The sequence below is a fragment of the Oryctolagus cuniculus genome, chromosome 18 (assembly GCF_051225735.1).
Source record: "Oryctolagus cuniculus isolate XC-2025 breed Fujian yellow rabbit chromosome 18, ASM5122573v1, whole genome shotgun sequence".
Taxonomy (NCBI): Eukaryota; Metazoa; Chordata; class Mammalia; order Lagomorpha; family Leporidae; genus Oryctolagus; species Oryctolagus cuniculus.
This window is the reverse complement of record NC_142884.1, coordinates 61,807,692-61,814,864: the sequence shown is the minus strand read 5'-3', so window position 1 is coordinate 61,814,864 and position 7,173 is coordinate 61,807,692. Positions and strand designations below refer to the sequence as shown.

Sequence of the window (7,173 nt, the reverse complement as noted above, 5' to 3'; positions counted from 1 at the left end):
ACAGCAGGCCTGGATTGAATTCCTGGCTTCTGGCTTCAGCCCTAAACCAGGTCATTTGCAGGCATTTGGGGAGTGAACCAATGCATGGGAGTGGTAGCTTTGGGGTCTGCAAGGAGGGAAGGCCTATACTTCTGGGAATGGAAAGTTCCTACCTGTACTTCCGGGGAAGAAAAGTCCTTGTCAAGGTCCCTGCAGGTGCCTAAAGGTCAACCAATGAGGATCAGACCCGCCTCAACCTTTAACCCCCATGCCCTGAATCTATAAAAGGAGCCCTCCCAATCTCTGACGAGCGACTTTCCCAGCCCCTGCTCTGTTGCTCTGTTGGGACTGGGGAACCTCGCCTGGGAGCGGATCCCCAATAAAAGCCTGTGAATTAATTGATTCGTCTGCCTGGGAAGATTTGTTACGCGCTGGACACCTTGCAGATGGTGCCCAAACCCGGGAGCTGAGGTTGGCGCCTCCCCTTTCTGGGTTTGAGGCCCCCTCGCTCCTTGAACCTGTCTGGTGCCCCAGGCTGACTACGGACCACACTTGACCAACTGTAAGTAACTCCTCCCTTGCTCTCCCTCCCTCCTCTGGGTTGGCCCAGTCTCTGTGATCTCCGGCTAGCTCTCCGTCAGAACAGAGACCTCCAAATTGTGCGCACGTGGTCTCTGTTCTCTCCATTGTTTAGCTTTCCAGCGGCTGTGGAGATGTCCCGCCACTGGCTTGGCCCTGTAGAGGACTGACCTCTAATCCCTCTGCTGAAGTCCAGGACTGGGGACGCCTTGACCGAATGTCAGTAGATCTGGGCTACCGGGGAGACCTTGGGATCTGGCTAATCCTGAGGGTGGGACTCAAAATGCCCTCTGGCCTGCCTCCTAAAGAACTTGAAGAAACTGGACTGGCCCAGGATGCGCCGGACACCTTGCAGGGAGCTCTCTCTCTCTGTCTCTTGCTTTCTGTCTCTTGAATAAGTAAATAAATCAATAAAAATTTTAAAGTGTTTTTTCCAAAATTATAGGAGTTTCACTAAAATTTGTTAGCAAAAATTAGTAATCTCCTTCCACCAACTCCTGCAAATAGTCGCTTATATTCTTTATCTATAGGAGGCCCTCTCCATCTTTGTGTTTATTGTTGAAATTTATTTGAGAGGCAGAGAGTCAGAGAGAGCACTCCCATCTGCTGGTTCACTCTCCAAATGCCTGCAATGACCGGGACAGGGGGAACACAGTCGGGAGCCAGGAGCTCAACTCCAGATTTCCACGTGGGTTGCAGGAACTCAACTACGTGAAGCATCACCACTGCCTCCCAGGGTTTGCATTATCAAGAAGCTGAAAGCAGGAGTTAGAGCTGGGAGTGGTGCCCAGGCACTCCAACAGAGGATACATTTGCATCTTAACAGTTGGGCCAAATGCTTACCCCCCTCCCCCATTTTAATTGGTCCTTCAAAATCACATCTGGGGAGTGGGAATGATCCTAACAGTGCCCTCCCTTCCTTCTTGAGCATGGATCACCTTTTTAAAAAACAGGAATAACCATTATTCCTTCTCCTAAATCTTTCAGGTATGCTGGCTACGCAGCTCAGCTGGCCTCAGGCCCAGAAGGAAGGGCCTGACTGTGAGAAAAGGGGTCAGACAAGAGCAAGAAGAATGATTTTAATCGTAAGAGTAAACATTCAGGGCCGGCACCACGGCTCACTTGGTTAATCCTCTGCCTAGCGCCGCCGGCACACCGGGTTCTAGTCCCAGTCGGGGGGCCGGATTCTGTCCTGGTTGCCCCTCTTCCAGTCCAGCTCTCTTTTGTGGCCCGGGAGGGCAGTGGAAGATGGCCCAGGTGCCCTGCACCCACATGGGAGACCAGGAGGAAGCACCTGGCTCCTGGCTTCGGATTGGCACAGTGTGCCGGCCGTAGCGGCCATTTGGGGGGGTGAACCAATGGAAGGAAGACCTTTCTCTGTCTCTCTCACTGTCTAACTGCCTGGCAAAAAAATAAATAAATAAAAATAAATTTAAAAAAAGAGTAAACATTCAGAGAGGCCAACACCTATGTGACACCTTCTTTTAGCTAATGTTAATGTTTTGCCATATTTGCTTTTTTATCTTTATTTATTCATTTTTAAACACAGACCTGTGTGGGAGGAGATGTGGGTGATTGGAAGAGCTCTCCAGACTCCACCTTTTGTCAACCACGGGGGCAGGGATGGGATCCCTTAGGCTGTTTTGCAGAATTGGCAGAACTTTGTGCTTTCACTTTTTAAAATATTTATTTATTTATTTGAAAGGCAGAGCAACAGAGACCTTCCATCTGCTGGTTCATTTCCCAGATGGCTATAACAGCCGGGGCTGGGCCAGGCTGAGGTCAGGAGCCAGGAACCCCATTTGGGTCTCCTGCTTGGGCAGGTACTCACTTGCTGCCTTCCTGAATCTCCATTAACAGGGAACTGGAATCAGTAGCAGAGCCAAGACCCCAACCAAGGCACTCCAAAATGGGATACAGGCATCCCACGCGGTGACTATGCCAAATACCACTATGCCAAATGCCTGCCCCCCAATTTTTTTACTCCATTTTCCAAGAACTTTGAGAAGCTTCCTCTGTCTCCTTGTGTGCCTTCTTCTATAACTTTATCTTCCACTGTTTTCAAGATCTTAGCCTTCTGAACACTTGTAAATCCAGCACCATCATTCATTAAATATTTGAGTATTTCCTGTGTGGAGAACACAGCACTGAGCAAAAGACACAAAAGCCACTGCCTTCAGTTGTCAATCATGTGTGCTTTTCTGTATGTTATACTCGATAAAATTAATCCCTCCCCAAATCCCTACCCTCCAGAGCTCACATCCTAGAGAAGGTAAAATATCCAGTGTGGGGAGCAACTGGGAGCAACTCGGACTAGACTGAGTTACTGGAATTAAGACTTATTCTATGCATCTGCTCTCCCACAATATGGCGCTGAGAAGGGAGAAGCAGCTTCTACACAGCTGCCTCCAGTTCAACCAATAAACAGCAGGACCTGCTCCTGATTGGAGGAGAGCAGCGTACTCGGCGTGTGGGTAGCAGAGTTGGGATTGGAGGAAGAGGACTATAAAGGAGGAGAGAGACAACATGCACCAGGAACATCTAAGGGGAACACCTGAGGAACACCTGTGCAGCCCCCGAGAGAGCCGGCCGGCAGTGTGCCGCTCCCCCGCAGAAGTGGGGAAAGTGGCCAGGGGGAACCGCCCTTCCACGGAGGTGGAAGGGATGGTAGCCAACCCGGGAAGAACCAGCAGCAAACCCGGGGAGGGCCGAGCAGACAAAAGAACAGCGCAAGGTCCTGTGTCGTTCCTCCACGAAGAGGGGGAGCGACATAATGGTGCCGTGACTCGGATAGGAAACTTAGGAGAGAAGAAACGGGAAGAAGTGGAAAATACCGGAGAGAGAGACTAGCAAAGAGCCTAGGGAAAAGCCGGACAGAAAAGGTGCCAGAAGAAGCTATCGAAAGCCTAGGCATAGACTCGGATACGGACTGTGGGAAAGAAGTTAGGATTTAAAGTGAAAGCAAGAAGAAACTTAGATACAGACTGCAGGTTGAAAGTGAAAGTGAAACCTATAAGAAACTTAGACTTGGATACGGACTGTGGGGAGAAGCCAGGAGAAATGAGGGAGGAATATTGTTGGAAGAAAACTTAGGGAAATATACCGGGTAGAGAAAAATGTTAGGGAGGATGAAGCCGCGAGTGCAGGCCGAGGCGGAGACGTAAGCCAGCTTGGAATTCTTTAAGTCAGCCTGGGGGGGCAAAAGGCGAAAATCTGGAACCAGAGGCAGAGACGTGGGCCGCCAGGTTGGAATCCGTCAGATTAGCCCGGGGAGCAAAAGACGGGGAGCGACATAATGGTGCCGTGACTCGGATATGAAGCCTAGGCAGGGCTTAGTGTCGTTCCTCCACGAAGAGGGGGAGCGACAATCCAGAATGTCAGGTATCTGTAGGTGTTAAGGATAAAATAAAGCTGGGAAGGGGGCTGGGGCACGCAGTGAAGGGGTCTGCTGCTTTGATTGGGTAGTAAGGAAGGGCCCTTTGGTAAGAAATAGTTGGGCAAAGATCTGAAGGGGAAGGGGTCAGGGGTTAGGGCCAATGTAGAGGTGCTGAAGTGGGGCTGGCTGTGTGTGTTTAGTTAACTGCAGGAGCTGGTGGGCCTGGAGCAGAACGGTCAAAAGGGAAGTGGTGAGTCACACAGGCACTACCAGGAGGCAAGTGGTGCCTCTCTGTTGGAGGCTCTTACTTTAGCTTTTGTTAGGTGAAATGGAGAGCCATTACAGGGCTTAGAACAGATGCACGACATCACCTTATGCTTTGACAGGGTCACGCTGGCTCTGTGATCACAGAGAGGGAAGATTGGAAGCAAGGGAATCAGTCAGGAAGCTACCGCAAAAACCTGGGCCAGAGGTGTGGTGATGTGGACTAGGATGGCACCAACAGAGGCCAAATGAAATAGTCACCCTCTTCCATCCCGGAAGTTAGTAGACAGGACTTACTGCAGTTTGGATTTAGTGTGCAAAAGAAAGCAATCACCAACAGTTGCCCATTTTGGAGCCACTGGAAGGACAGGGTCCCTTTTATCACAGAGAAGACCTAGGGAAGAACATGTTTATGATGGAGCTGGGAGGTCCATGAGTTATCTTAGGACACAGTAAACCTGAGACATGTTAGATTTCCAAGTGGAGACCTCAAGTAGGCATTTGTTTATATGATTATCCTGAACTAGAGACAAGAATGTTGAAGTTGTCCACAAATCAAGCCACGAGATGGGATGAGAGCCCAAACAGGATGACTATTTGAAAAAGAGAGCAGCCGGCGCCGAGATTCAATAGGCTAATCCTCCGCCTGCGGCGCCGGCACCCCAGGTTCTAGTCCCGGTTGCTCCTCTTCCAGTCCAGCTCTCTGCTGTGGCCCGGGAGGGCAGTGGAGAATGGCCCAAGTGCTTGGGCCCTGCACCAGCATGGGAGACCAAGAGAAGCACCTGGCTCCTGGCTTTGGATCAGCGCGGTGCGCTGGCCACTGGGGAATGAACCAATGGAAAAGGAAGACCTTTCTCTCTGTCTCTCTCTCTGTCCACTCTGCCTGTCAAAAAAAAAAAAAAAAAGAGAGAGAGCAAGGGATTCAATCACTGCTCTCTCAGGGAACTTCCATGTCTGGAGTAAGGAAACACTACTTGGGAGAAGTAGCTGTCCAGTGTTGTGGCACAGTGGTTAAGCCACAGCTTGGAATGCCAGCATCCTAGGGCTGGCGCCGTGGCTCACTAGGTTAATCCTCTGCCTGCGGCGCTGGCATCCATATGGGCACCAGATTCTAGTCCCGGTTGCTCCTCTTCCAGTCCAGCTCTCTGCTGTGGCCCGGGAGGGCAGTGGAGGATGACCAGAGTGTTTGGGCCTCTGCACCCTCATGGAAGACCAGGAAGAAGCACCTGGCTCCTGGCTTCGGATCGGCGCAGCACTGGCTGTGGCAGCCATTTGGGGAGTGAATGAATGAATGAATGAATAAATAGAAATGTCAGCTTCCTGTATCAGAGAAGTCTCCTCTTCCTAATAGATATGCCTGTGAAGGCAGCAGATGATGGCCCAAGTACTTGGTTCTCTGTCACCCATGCGGGAGACCCAGGTGGAGTTCCAGGCTCCTGGCTTCTGCCTGTCAACTCCAGTTTCTGCAGCCATTTGGGAAGTGAATCGGTAGATGGAAGAGTTCTCTCTCTCTCTCTCTCTCTCTCTGTGTGTGTGTATCTAACTCTTCCTTTCAAATAAATTTTAAAAATAAAGTGCTCAGAAATCTAGATCAGTGTAGCCTAGAAGCCAAGTGAAAAGTATGTGTCGAGGGCGAGGAAGTGATCAGCTGTATCAAACAATGTTGAAAAGATCAGGGTCAGGGGCTAAAAATGGGCCATTGGGTTAAGCTGCATCGAGTCAATCACTGGTCTTTGATAAGCAGAAACAAAGACTTGAGTGGAGTGAGCATTAAGCGATGGAAGAAGAGAGTTAAAGACCTCTACCAAAGAACCCTGCTTTATTAAGGACATCAGAACAGGGAGTGGTGGGTAACTGGAGGGGATGTAGGATATGTCCATGTAAGATGAGAAAAATTACTTGCTATTATGCCAGTGGGAAAGAGCCAACAGATAAAAGAAGATTCAGTAAATAGGACAACTGTAGGATATGGCTTAAGGTTGGGATCTACTCCACCAGAGGAAGGGTTGATGTTAGGTAAGAGAACAGTGCCGGCCGGTGCCACAGCTCACTAGGCTAATCCTCCGCCTTGTGGCACTAGCACACCAGGTTCTAGTCCCGGTCGGGGCGCCAGATTTTGTCCCGGTTGCCCCTCTTCCAGGCCAGCTCTCTGCTGTGGCCAGGGAGTGCAGTGGAGGATGGCCCAAGTACTTGGGCCCTGCACCCCATGGGAGACCAGGAAAAGCACCTGGCTCCTGTCTTCGGATCAGCGCGGTGCGCTGGCCGCAGCGCGCCGGCCGCGGCGGCCATTGGAGGGTGAACCAACGGCAAAGGAAGACCTTTCTCTCTGTCTCTCTCTCACTGTCCACTCTGCCTGTCAAAAGAAAAAAAAAAGTGTCAACCAGAACAAGAAGAGTGCAAGGACCTGATGCACATAGAAGAATTCTTTTCTTCTTGCTTTTCTTTTTCTCAGTTAACTAGGGAACAAGGTCATCAACTGAGGGAGGAATAAGACTTCTTATTACTCTGAGAAGTAAGAAGATTTAAAATAGCATCCCAGGAGAGTGAGGCAAGGATGAGGAAAACAAATGCTGGAGAGAGGAGACAGGAAATTCAAGGACTAACCAACATGGTTCTGTTCTTCTCTAGCCGCATTTAGTTGCATGGGTACAGGAGTGGAATTGGTAGAGCTCTTTTAAATGTCCCCCCCCACCCCCAATACTTTAGTTTCTTCATTTAAATAAGTCTTGAATCATAAGACTATCCCACAACTTACTAGCCCATTCATTTTACTGACATTTCTATTGTGTCTGCAATTTTACTTTTTTTTTTTTTGTTGTTGTTGTTCTTTTGGACAGGCAGAGTTAGACAGTGAGAGAGAGAAAGGTCTTCCTTTCGTTGGTTCACCCCCCAAGTGGCCGCCACGGCCGGTGTGCTGCGCCAATCCAAAGCCAGGAGCCAGGTGCTTCTCCTGGTCTCCCATACAGGTGCAGGGC

At 50.0% G+C, this 7,173-nt stretch overlaps 1 long non-coding RNA gene across 1 annotated transcript in view; it reads left to right on the top strand.

Moving 5' to 3' along the window:
- Positions 1-404: 404 nt before the first annotated feature.
- The window catches only part of LOC149120992 (uncharacterized), a 14,315-nt gene continuing 7,546 nt past the window's right edge, over positions 405-7,173 (top strand). The window contains exon 1 of the long non-coding RNA XR_016225332.1: positions 405-541. This is a non-coding gene — a long non-coding RNA (uncharacterized LOC149120992). The remainder of the gene's footprint in view (positions 542-7,173) is intronic.